General features: G+C 45.5%; 1 pseudogene; it reads left to right on the plus strand.

Moving 5' to 3' along the window:
* The first annotated feature begins 9,929 nt into the window (after positions 1–9,929).
* On the plus strand, positions 9,930–12,021 carry LOC123108421 (heat shock protein 81-3-like; annotated as a pseudogene).
* The last annotated feature ends 505 nt before the right edge of the window (positions 12,022–12,526 follow it).

The raw sequence follows: 12,526 nt of genomic DNA on the forward strand, positions 1-12,526 counted from the left end.
TATATGAGGAATAAGCATGCAGAAAAACATATCAAAAGTATCAGAGCACCATTGGGTTTAAGTTTACAACTCGATCCAATAAAGTCTCGGAAGAACGGGAGTTGTAACTTAACAAAAAAACGCCCATATAGAAAGACCCGCTTGAATACTAACTCAAAATTCTCCCCCTTTGTCATCAAATGACCAAAAGGATCGAATATGAGGACTAACGCCCCTGAAGAATATCAAGTTGATGAAGGAGCGCCAGCGTTGTTTGGGTCGTTTGTCGTGGAAGGGCCTGCTGCAGTGTCGTCCAAGTCTTCATTCTCATCAGTGTCACGCGATGATGAATATGAGCTAGCCACCAAGGAAGGAACCTTGACCTTCTTGAATTTCTTCGGTGGAGGTGCATACCAGTCAAAATCTTCCGTGAGACCCATTTTCTTGAGATCTTCTTCACCATACAGATGTGATAGTATTGCCCAGGTGCGACCGAAAACTTCATGGAGGTAGTAATGGTTTTTCTTCACTGCATTGTGCGTAGCAGTCGTGTTGTGAAGAAATGAACCAAACTGATGCTTAACCCATTTATGGTTTCGATCCACCTTCTGGTGAAGACTAAGAAGAAGCTCACGGTCAGTCATCACACGAGGAGCAGTGGCTTGAGGAGTAGACTTGGGTGCATTGGCAGAGTCATGTGTGGTAGAGTCATCATTGGTGGAATAAGATGCAGCTTTGCGAAACTGTCCATCCAATGGACGAATGCCTTCATGTATAATAGCTGGTGCATTTCCCTTTTCATCAACTGAGGAATAGGTCCGCTTGAGGACTTCAATCGGGGGCAAGTAGCTGAGGTGATTCTGAAAATCAGCTTTGTAGTTGAGTGAAGTCCTTGTCCTGAGGAATTTCATGATCTAGGGTGCATAAGGCTTCATCTCAAACGGAGAAAGTGCAACATTTGCCAGAGTCCTCATGAAGAAATCGTGATAATTGACAGGAATGCCATGAACGATATTGAATACCAGATTCTTCATGATGCCAACAATTTGCTCATCAGATGAGTCGTGGCCTTTGATGGGATTCATTGTCCTCGTTAGAATGCGATAGACAGTTGTGGGCACATATAGTAATTCCTTCACAAGGAATTTTGTTCGTGGGGCCTGACCTGGCTTCAAAGGCTTCATCAGAACTTGCATGTAGTGATTTGTAAGCTCAGGTTCACTGTTGGCGCAACAAGTAGCTGCAAGGGGAGGACTGAGTGGTAAGGCACGAAGAAATTCAGTAGCTGGTGCCGTGTAGTGAGTGTTTTCAGACATCCAGTCCAGCACCCATGAATTCACATCTTCAGAATCTTATGTGATGTGCAGCGTCGCATAAAATTGAAGATTCGGTTCGTCATTCCAATCATAGATGTCATAGCAGAAATTTAACAGTCCAGCGTCATGAAGAACACTGAGGACTGGCATGAAGCACGGAAGAGATTCCATATCCACGTGAGGAATGTGCTCATGGTAGAAGATTTTGTTTTTGTTGAACAACACTGAGGAATAGAAATTAGCCTGGCTGGCAGTCCAGAAACACCTCTTCCTAATGTGAGCTGAGTCATAAGGGTTGTAGTCTATGAAGAATACGTGCTCACCGAAGAAATCATCAGCCTTGAAGTTTTGCTTCCTGGAGAATGGATCCTTTGGCTTGGGTAGAGGAGTGTCAGTGAGTTGCATCATGACCTCAGGAATCTCAATCACAGGTTCTTCGGGATGAGGAATTTCTGGTTCCTCTTCAGTGGCAGTCTGCGTCTTCAGATGTTCAGCAGCAGCAGTTTCTTCAGCACTAGTGGCTGGAATTTCTTCACGTACAGATGATGTGGGGTGAGTTTCTTTAGAGCCCATTTGAACAGTTTGTGCAGGGGACTGAGGTATTTGCTGCAATGGTGTGAACATTGGAGAATTTGGATGCTGACTTTCCCAGAATTCATCACTCATCACTGGTGCGGAGCAGCCAACGTCCACATCTTCATCTTCCATGTCTTCAACGCCAGCCTCTTCAGCAGTGAACTGAGGCAGAGGCGAGGAAATGACAGGTGTTGAAGGGATCTCATCCACTTCAATTTCTTCATCCAACTGCTCTGACGAAATAGCAGAAGGATTTTCTTCATCAGATCCGCTGGGGATCACATATTCTTCATCGAAAGGAACAAGGTCCTTTGATGGCATGTGTCGGTGTCAAAACCGGCGGATCTCGGGTAGGGGGTCCCGAACTGTGCGTCTAAGGTGGATGGTAACAGGAGGCAGGGGACACGATGTTTTACCCAGGTTCGGGCCCTCTTGGTGGAGGTAAAACCCTACGTCCTGCTTGATTATTCTTGATAATATGAGTAGTACAAGAGTTGATCTACCACGAGATCAGAGAGGCTAAACCCTAGAAGCTAGCCTATGGTATAATTGTATGTTGTCCTACGGACTAAACTCTCTGGTTTATATAGACACTGGAGGGGGCTAGGGTTACACAGAGTCGGTTACAAGGAAGGAGATCTACATATCCGTATTGCCAAGCTTGCCTTCCACGCCAAGGAGAGTCCCATCTGGACACGGGGCGAAGTCTTCAATCATGTATCTTCATAGTCCAACAGTCTGACCAAAGGATATAATCTGGTTGTCTGGATACCCCCTAGTCCAGGACTCCCTCAGTAGGCCATGAACCAGGCTTCAATGATGATGAGTCCGGCGTGCGGATTGTCTTCGGCATTGTAAGGCGGGTTCCTCCCCCGAATACTTCATAGAAGATTTTGAACACGAGGATCGTGTCCGGCTCTGCAAAACAAGTTCCACATACCACCATAGAGAGAATAATATTTCCACAAATCTAATCTGTTGACGTACCCCCATAGCGTGACATCACACCACAGCCAGGTCTTTACTCGAATCGTTTTTCATAACCTATCTCAGCGTGTTTCGCGAGGCGGTTTCCTTGGCACGTCTTGTCGAAGCAGAGATCGTGTCCCCTTATTACGGGATTCCCATCAATACAGACGTGGGTAACCCAACCGCGCCATCAATTACGGTGCTTGGGGTATAAGCGAGTTTTACCAGGCTGGTGGGGGCGCATAGTTTCGTCCGCCCTTATAAAGGGATTAGCTTTCACCTTTTTCTACCCACGCCTTCTTCCTCCTTGCTCATCCATTCTCGCGCACTCGAGCTCCAGCGCCCAAGTACACATCCTTCTCCTCAACTCTCTCCAAACATGTCCAGAGCAGGAGGTAAGTGGATGGTCTCCTCTGTCATGGAGGGACACATCAAAAAACTACGTGGGGCCGGATACTTAGCCGCGGATATCGCACACCGGCTGCCAGCCGCGGGGCAGATCGTCCCTACCCCGGAACCTTACGGAAGGGTGGTTTTCCTCCCCCACTTCGTCTGTGGCCTGGGGTTTCCCTTCCATCCATTCGTTAGCGGCCTTATATTCTATTATGGGCTGTACTTTCATGATCTGGCCCCGAATTTCATCCTCAACATCTCAGCGTTCATCGTCGTGTGCGAGGCTTTCCTCCGCATCCGGCCTACTTCGGCCTATGGCTGAAGACCTTCAATATCAAGCCGAAGGTAGTAGGCGGCCAACAAGCGGAATGCGGCGGATCCATGATGGGCAAAATGCCCAAGGTTACATGGCTCGAGGGCTCCTTCGTGGAGACCATAAAGGGGTGGCAATCTGGGTGGTTCTACATCACCGAGCCGCGCGGCACCAACTGGGTGGCGGCCCCCGAGTTTCGATTCGGAATCCCCACGCGGCTCACTTCCTGGAAGGAGAAGGTCCTGTCCTGGGGCTCATCGGTGGAGCTGGACGGACTCCAGAAGTGTATCTGGAACATGATAAGCAAGAAATTTAACCTTGTCGACATAGTCCAGGTCATGCTCTTCCGCTGGATCCTCCCGTGTCAACAACGGGCTTTCAACTTATGGGAGTTCGACCCGGCCCAGCACCAGACTCTACGCGAGCTCTTCGACACGACGCATAAGGACATCTGGAAGGTGCTGTTCAAGGGCGCCGAGGTCCCCCCTTCTCTTACCGACGACCGCGGGCTAAGCGCGAATCGCCCTGCGAATCTGGTAAGTTTTGTACGTCTGGTAGGGTATTTATTTCCCATAGCTTAACCATGTGCGGGTCCTGAGCTCCCATGCCTTTGTGATACGTCCATTTTGCATCATGCTTTTATATCGATATTTATTGCATTATGGACTGTTATTTCACTTTATGTCACAATACTTATGGCTATTCTCTCTTATTTTACAAGGTTTACATAAGGAGGGAGAATGCCGGCAGCAGGAATTCTGGGCTGGAAAAGGAGCCAATATTAGAGACCTATTCTGCGCAACTCCAAAAGTCCTGAAACTCCACGGAACATCTTAAAATAAATAAAGAAAAATCCTCGCCAAAGATGAAGGCCAGGGGGGCACACCCTGCTCACGAGGGTGGGGGTGCCCCCCCTCCTTGGGCGCGCCCCCCTACCTCGTGGGCCCCCTAGTGGCTCTCCGACGTCCATCTTCTCCTATATGAGGTCTTTCGATGAGAAAAAAATAGGAAGGAACTTTTCGGGACGAGACTCCGCCGCCACGAGGCGGAACCTTGGCGGATCCAATCTAGAGCTCCGGCAGAGCTGTTCTGGAGGGGATACTTCCCTCCGGGAGGGGGAAATCATCACCATCGTCATCACCAACGCTCCTCTCATCAGGAGAGGGCAATCTCCATCAACATCTTCACCAGCACCATCTCATGTCCAAACCCTAGTTCATCTCTTGTATCCAATTCTTGTCTCCAAGTCCGGGATTGGTGCTAGTAGGTTGCTAGTAGTGTTGATTACTCCTTGTAGTTGATGCTAGTTGGTTTATTTGGTGGAAGATCATAAGTTCAGATCCTATATGCATATTATTACCCCTCTGATTATGAACATCAATATGCTTTGTGAGTAATTACGTTTGTTCCTGAGACAAGGGAGAAGTCTTGCTATTAGTAGCCATGTGAATTTGGTATTCGTTTGATATTTTGATAAGATGTATGTTGTCTAGCCTCTAGTGGTGTTATGTGAATGTCGACTACATAACACTTCACCATTATTTGGGCCTAGAGGAAGGCATTGGGAAGTAATAAGTAGATGATGGGCACTACAAGAAATATGTCAACTTATGACCTTCTGTCAGTGACCCTCGAAGAATTGGTCATAAATTTATGACCATTTTAGACCAATTGGTCAAAAGCTGTCTGGGGGGTTCTAAACCCTAAACCATAACGACCATTTTGGTCAGAAAGGTCATAATTTCATTAGAGGAAATGGTCATAAAGCAAACAGCGCTAGTCCGCTGCCTTATTTCTAGTTGTTAACGACCAATATAGATGGTCATAGCCTTGTAAATTGTGGTGGGTTGCTATGACCAGGCGCCACCTCATTAGTTTTGCCTATGTGTCATGTCCATGTGGCAGTTTTTGCCCTAGGTTGTGAAGCAACCTATATTTCTATCATTCCCAAAATTCCCAAAAAAATCTCATAAATTCTTTGGGTCATATCTTCATCAAATATGTAAAATTCCTTCCTTGCCTAGTTCAAAACTAATTCAACAATATTCATTTTCCTATTCTGTTCACAACAACACTTTATGAAGGAAGTGCTATTTATATATTCTTGATTGCCCTAGGAATTTTTGGGCACTCTTTTCTATCGAAATAATTACCGCATGACAAAATTTAGCTCCATTTGCCTAGAAAATCTTCCGCGGCAAATTTCCAAAGTTTTTGTCCACCTAGAAGCATTGTGAAGGAAGTACCTTTTTTATATCTCGAAATGACATGATATTTATATAGTTCCTTCATATGCCCAAATTATCACCCTGCTCCAAATTGCAGCTCAGTCAAATCATCTATGTGAGCCCAGGTTCAATTTATATTTTATGGCCAAATTGGCACGTTGCAAAGCAAGTGTTATATAGACACCTCCTATTACCCTCAAACTTTTCGGGCACTCTTCAATACCCAAGTCACTGCCACATGATAATATTCAGCTCAATTTTCCTAGTAAATCTTTCTCAGGAAATTTCCAAAGTTTCTACCTCGAGAGAAACTTTGTGAAGTAAGTACTAGCTAGGCTTACCCAAATGATCTGAAAATTTACCAGTGCATGACCATACCTATGTAACGTACCTACACCAATTTTTAGCTCCTTTAATTCATCCAATCTCTCTCACTACTTTTCCCAAGTTTTTGTCCATAGAAGAGCATTGTGAAGGAAGTACTACTTTGGCATGTCCAAATGGTATCAATTTTCTACAATGCTTTCCTATGCCCAAATAACCATCCTCCACTAAATTTCAGCTCAATCCATTCATTATTTTGAGCCCAGCTTCAACATTCATATTTTTGTCTAGTATGATACTTTCCAAAGCAAGTACCACCTAGGATCCTCCTTTTGAGCTAAAAATTTGTGAAGACATTCTCCTTAGTAGATGATCATCCTCAGCCAAAACTCACGCCCATTGGCCATGTGCATTTCCCGTACCGCTAATCAAACACTTGGCTGCTTATTCATGTTTGAGCATCGATCGGTCTCCTCGTGAGAATCTTATGTTGTGATTTTCTTCCTATCACCTACCTGGGGAGTGCCGAACCCACTAGACATGCCTAGGCTGCCCAGAACACATGGCAACGCCATGGTCACGCGGTGACCACGCGGCGGGCATGCGAGTTTACGTCCTCTAGAGTTGGGGGCCTCAGCCACCACCCAAACCTCGACGTATCGCCACCAAACCATGTATTTATGATTAAATAGGTACTTATGTAACTAGAAATGATTTTTGGACAAAATAAATAGCAAACTATGAGGCAGCTGCAGTTCAAATTTGACCCGCTTCCTACCGAATCGGCGGGAATTTGTCTTTTTCACCAGAGGTGGATCAAAACTTTTGACACCCAACCATTTTGTCAATTGTGCATTATATATGGCCTAGTATTTTATAAAATTGATTAGGTCCAATTTTGCAACAAATATATAGTAGGTCCTTCACAAAAAAACTCATTTTGGGCACTCAGAAAAATGGAAAATGAATTTTTCGTGCAAAGAAAATGAAAACTTCCTTAGGAAACATTGTTTGGAATTCCAAGATGCACCCTTGTGCACAATATGAGATCATTTGAACAAACTATGCCAGGAATGTGGCCATAAGATTGATCATTTGGCTTGAAAGCCATGAATCTTCACGCATGATAGCTCATTTCTGAGAACACTTTTTAAAAGAATTGCCGTATTACAAGTTTATTATTTTTCCTGGGAACTTGGCCATATATAATGACACAATGCGAAGGTTTCCCAATTTTTTGATTTTTTTGAACTTTTTATGCATGTTTCAAAATGCGGTCAAAACGGCGGGAATGACCGTTCCTAGCTAGTGGTTGAATCTTGAATTTTTTTGGTGTTTCTCTGATTAAATAGATATTTATGTACCTAGAAATGATTTTTGGAAAAAATAAAGAGCAAACTACGAGGTAGCTACAGTTCAAATTTGACCCGCTTCCTGCTGAATCGGCAGGAATTTGTCTTTTTCACGAGAGGTGGATCAAAACTTTTGACACCCAAACATTTGGTCAATTGTGCATTAAATATGTCCTAATATTTTATAAAATTGATTTGATGCAATTTTGCAACAATTATTTGGGAGGTCCTTCACAAAAAAACCTTCTTTTGGGCACTCGAAAAATGGAAAATGGTTTTTTCGTCCAAAGAAAATGGAAACTTCCTTAGGCAACATTGTTTTCCATTCCAATATGCACCCTTGTGCACAATATGAGATCATTTGAACAAACTATGAGGCAACTGCAGTTCAAATTTGACACGCTTCCAGCTGAATCGGCGGGAATTTGTCTTTTTAACGAGAGGTGGATCAAAGCTTCTGACACTCAACCATTTTGGTCAATTGTGCATTAAATATGTCCTAGTATTTTAGAAAAATAATTCGGTCCGCTTTTGCAACAAATATATGGTAGGTCCTTCATAAAAAAACTCATTTTGGGCACTTAAAAAATGGAAAATGAATTTTTCGTCCAAAAAATGTATTTTTTTAGGCAACATTGTTTGCCATTCCAAGATGCACCTTTGTGCAAAGTATGATATAATTTGAACAAATTATGCCATTCCAAAATGCACCCTTGTGCAAAAAATATAATAGAAACACATAGAAAAACACAATTACGTATGCTTTGTTCTCATTGGTTGAAATGTTTGTGCCATGGATTGATGACATGGCATCCATCCATCCACCCATCCCATTTATCTAAAGAAAAAAAGAGAGAGAAAGAAAAAGAACCCTATCCCCTCCCACCCCCGGGTAGCCCAACCACCCAAACCCTATCGCCTCCCACTCCATCGCCGCCGCCCTCTTCTCCCCAGATCCATCGCCGCCGCCTCCTTCTCCCCCCTCATCGCGCACGCTCAAGCCGCTCGCCGCCACCACGCTCCTCCACCTCCAGGCGACGCCGAGCCCATGTTCTCCCTCCCCAAGATCGCGCCGGAGCCCGCGGTCCTCTTGCACCTACAGCTCGGCTCTCCTCCTCCCCTTCCAGATCGCGCCGCCACCATCACCCCGCCTTCCAGATCCAATGCCATCCCCACCCACCACCGCCACGCCACCCACCGTCGACCTCGTCTCCTCCATCCGCCTCCCCTCACCTTCCCCATATCCACTAGTCCAGGCAGGGCCATGGTGTTCCCCCTCCTCCTCTCTGCTAGGGTTAGGATTTCCACCTAATCCTCCCCTGATCTGGCAGCCACCAGCGACCTCCCTGCCCGTCTCCGGTCTCCCCCACCGGTGCTGTCCCCACCCTCGATGCCCTCGCCCCGGGCGGCGCAACACCCTCTTCCCCTCCCCCACTCTCTTCCCTTTGCGTGCCCCACCCCAAACCCTACCCACAACCGCCGCCGTGCTCCATCACCAGTGACCTTGCCGCCGCCGTCCCTATCCCCTCGCCCTATCTCCATACCCGCGACGCCGAGCCGGACGGGAGGAGCCACCGCCCCGCAGCACGGTCGCGCCGGTACGTACAGGCGGTGCCCCCGCCGGATCTGAACAAGAACACCGAGTGGTTCATGTACCTGGCGTTCCTAGATCCATCCGCCCCACCCTCTGCTCACCCTATCTCCCTCGGTGTTGGGTCATCCAGATCGAGCAGGTCAGGTGCCGGCGCTCCATGATCTCCATGTGATGCGCCGGCGAGGCGACGGTGATGCTTGTGGTGGACGCCTCCGCCATCTTCCACCGACACACAGCCGCGCCCTCCGACGCCGCTCTTCCACGTGATGAGAGCCCTGGGTGCTGCTCGGCTGGGACAGAACCCCGCGCTCGATGATGCCATGGACATGGAGGTCTTCAAGGTACCCTCTTCCTCTCCTTCTCTGTCCCTCACCTCCAATACTTGCCACTGAGCTCGTGACAACGCCATGTCTCACTTGGGCCCTCTGATGCTTGCTCGCTACGGTCTCTCGATGAACACAATTGCTTACTCCTAAAATCCCTAATTCCTAGGGTTTACTCTTGCTGTTCTACATAATTTCATGTACCACTATCATACTCCAGGCTTGCTTAGAATTGCAATTCCACGCTTAGAATCATGACACCATCGAGTCACAGGGACATCTCAACTTCTGAACGAAAAAAAACATTATTGTTTGCTGCATTGCATATACCATTACAGTTCTTGATTGAGTTTTGGACTTGCATAATTCCATCATCAGGGGAAGATGATACCCACAAAGCCAGCTCATGCCCCCTGTGTTTGACCGCCAGCTCGTGCTCACTGTGTTTGACCGCCAGCTCATGCTCTACTGCGACGAGTACCGATGCCCACATAGGTATGACCTGCATGCCCCCCATGACCTTGCACCTGTGCTATGTAAATGAGCGCGCGCCCTTGCTGCAATGTCGGGTGCGGCGGTGTGCTGCAAACTTGCGATGGGGGCGGCCATGTGGTGCGTGGCCGTGTGTGTGGTGATATATGGAGCTCCGGAGATTCCTATTGGATTGTCGAGACTTGGTCTTGGTTCTGCCATTGGCGTGTTGTCTTTGCTCTAATCTAGTTAAAACTGTGTGATTAGACTAGTAGCATCAGCTCTTTATCTGGAAAAAGAATACTAACAAGTCCTTAGCTAGCTAGCTAACTAGTACAAGCTGCAACCCAATAGGAACAGTAGCTTTCATGCACACATCTAGCTAGCTAATTAGTAATTACACTACTAGTATTCAGAAACAACTTCACTTTGAAACTCTGAATCACTTCTCCCTGACAGACACTTCACCAAAATGTATCCTGTTCCAAACTCTTATTTGTATCATTATTTACCGAATGTTATTTTATTATTTTTGTTGAACTAATCTTGTCTGAATCATCCCTCTTCTGTAGGTCTTTATGAAGCTTTGGAACTGAGGGACGATGGATCTGACTACTTGGGAAAGGGTGTTTCCAAGGTTCCATTTGAGCGAATTTTATATTAGCATGAATAATGAATTCCCGGGCTACAGTCTTAAAGTAATTCTGTTACCTAGTTAGTGTTTGGATGCAGCTGGAGTGAATGTGAGGAAAGTTGAACAGCTTACACATTTTCCTAAAATCGTATAGCTTAATTTGTTTTGTAGCTACTCCAGCATTTCTTGAAATGATTTTTATTCTAAGCATTTTTGTCATACTCAATAAGCTAGTTCCTGAATCAAATTTGATAACGAAATGTTTCTGTAGCAAGCTATAGTTAATTAGTTGGCAAGTGTGATGTCCATTCACGCCTCCTCTGTTTTTTGCAGGTCTGGCAACACCGCCGTGTCGATGACGAAGGTTGTGACCGTGGCAGCGAGCGGAGTGAGTTGGTGGCTGCGGGACTCGACGGCACGACTCATATATGCGCGAGCTGGGCATTACTTTGAGTTCATATATGTGCTTGTCACTCCATAGGTTATAGTGATTCCCTCTGTTTCCTTATATGTTCTTGTAGTTTGGTTGCTTTCCTGTTCATGCATGTTTGTACAGCTATATATAGTTATGCTGTGAATCTGTCATGCATGTATTGAAATGCAGGAAATGTTTAATACATGTTCACTCTCAGTTGGGATATTGAATTGTACATAGTTATGTGATTCATGTCTGCTTCTTATCTTATTAAGTGATTATCTTTATGTCCTTGCTACCAGTAGGATGGTTAATAGCTTGTTTTGTAGTTCTCTACTTTATGCAAATAGCTTCTTATAAGGCAATATAATTGGTTGTTTTGTGCTGCTGGCCTAATTAAACATGATCAGTATGTATACTTGTTTGAGATAGACATTTCATGCATGTTTATGAGGTACGAATTCTACAGATGTCACAAAATATTGGTGGCAAAGTGTCTTCTTATCTTTATATTTACTTAGCTAAAATCTTAGAGTAACAATAACTGTACTTGACAAGTAAACATTAGCATCTTAAATGATCATCTTAAATGATTAGCTAAAATGATGTAGGAGTAGTAGAAACTTCATGGTTGATCCTGATTGCTAAACATGGGAGATGCATCTTCTTTTGCATATCAATTACATAGTAGTACTATATAATGCTTGCTGATGTGGTACATTCAATACTGGCAGCACTGGCCATTAATTACACTGGCCATTTTACGCCAGGCTTTAGATTCCGTCGAGCCAGATCCATTGACCCGCTATTTGATTCGTGGCATGCGAGATTTGTTCCTGGGCTGACGTGGTGTGTTTGACGGTGTGATTTTCGCAGGCCTTGGACAAGAATAGTACGGTGCCGATGGAGGCCCTCGCCGCCAGCGCCGATGTGTCCATGATTGGGCAGTTTGGTGTTGGCTTCTAGTCCTCCTACCTTGTTGCCGAGAGGGTCGTCGTCACCATGAAGCACAACAACGACGGGCAGTACGTGTGGGAGTCCCAGACCGGTAGCTCCTTCACCGTCACTCGTGATACGTTTGGGGAGCAGCTCGGCAGGGGTACAAAGATGGTCCTCTACCTCAAGGATGACTAGGTATGCAATCCAATCCTCCTATACTGTGATGGCTTACTCTTCATGTCTTGATGTGGTTCTCTGCTTAGTGTAGCTGTATTAGACTCACTATGAGATGTCCACTCTTGTTTTGTTAAAAAACATGAACTGTTAAGTCATCTATTCATGGTCGTTGCTTTTGTTCAGTATATATCTGTGCTTTCTGATCTGTATGGGTAGGTGGTTATAGGTTACTATGATGAATATAAATTTTAACAAGTGCTCATGCATGTCGGTATACTAGAGCTAGTTGTATGTGCTCATTACCTTCCTGTTGTCACTTTGTCAGCATCAATCCAATCCAACCCAGCCCAATGAATCTAACCTGCTCGTTTAGTTCTCGCCATCGGTGCTAACCAACATCTAACCGATCTTAGCTGCTGCCGGCTGTTTGGCATCCTATGTATTTTTTGCTGCTAGTCTCAGAAATAATGCATAAATGGCATCAAAACTGCTTCATGCTATCTCTCGGGCAAAGTAGATGCTA

Source organism: Triticum aestivum, chromosome 5A (assembly GCF_018294505.1).
Source record: "Triticum aestivum cultivar Chinese Spring chromosome 5A, IWGSC CS RefSeq v2.1, whole genome shotgun sequence".
NCBI classification, from domain to species: Eukaryota; Viridiplantae; Streptophyta; class Magnoliopsida; order Poales; family Poaceae; genus Triticum; species Triticum aestivum.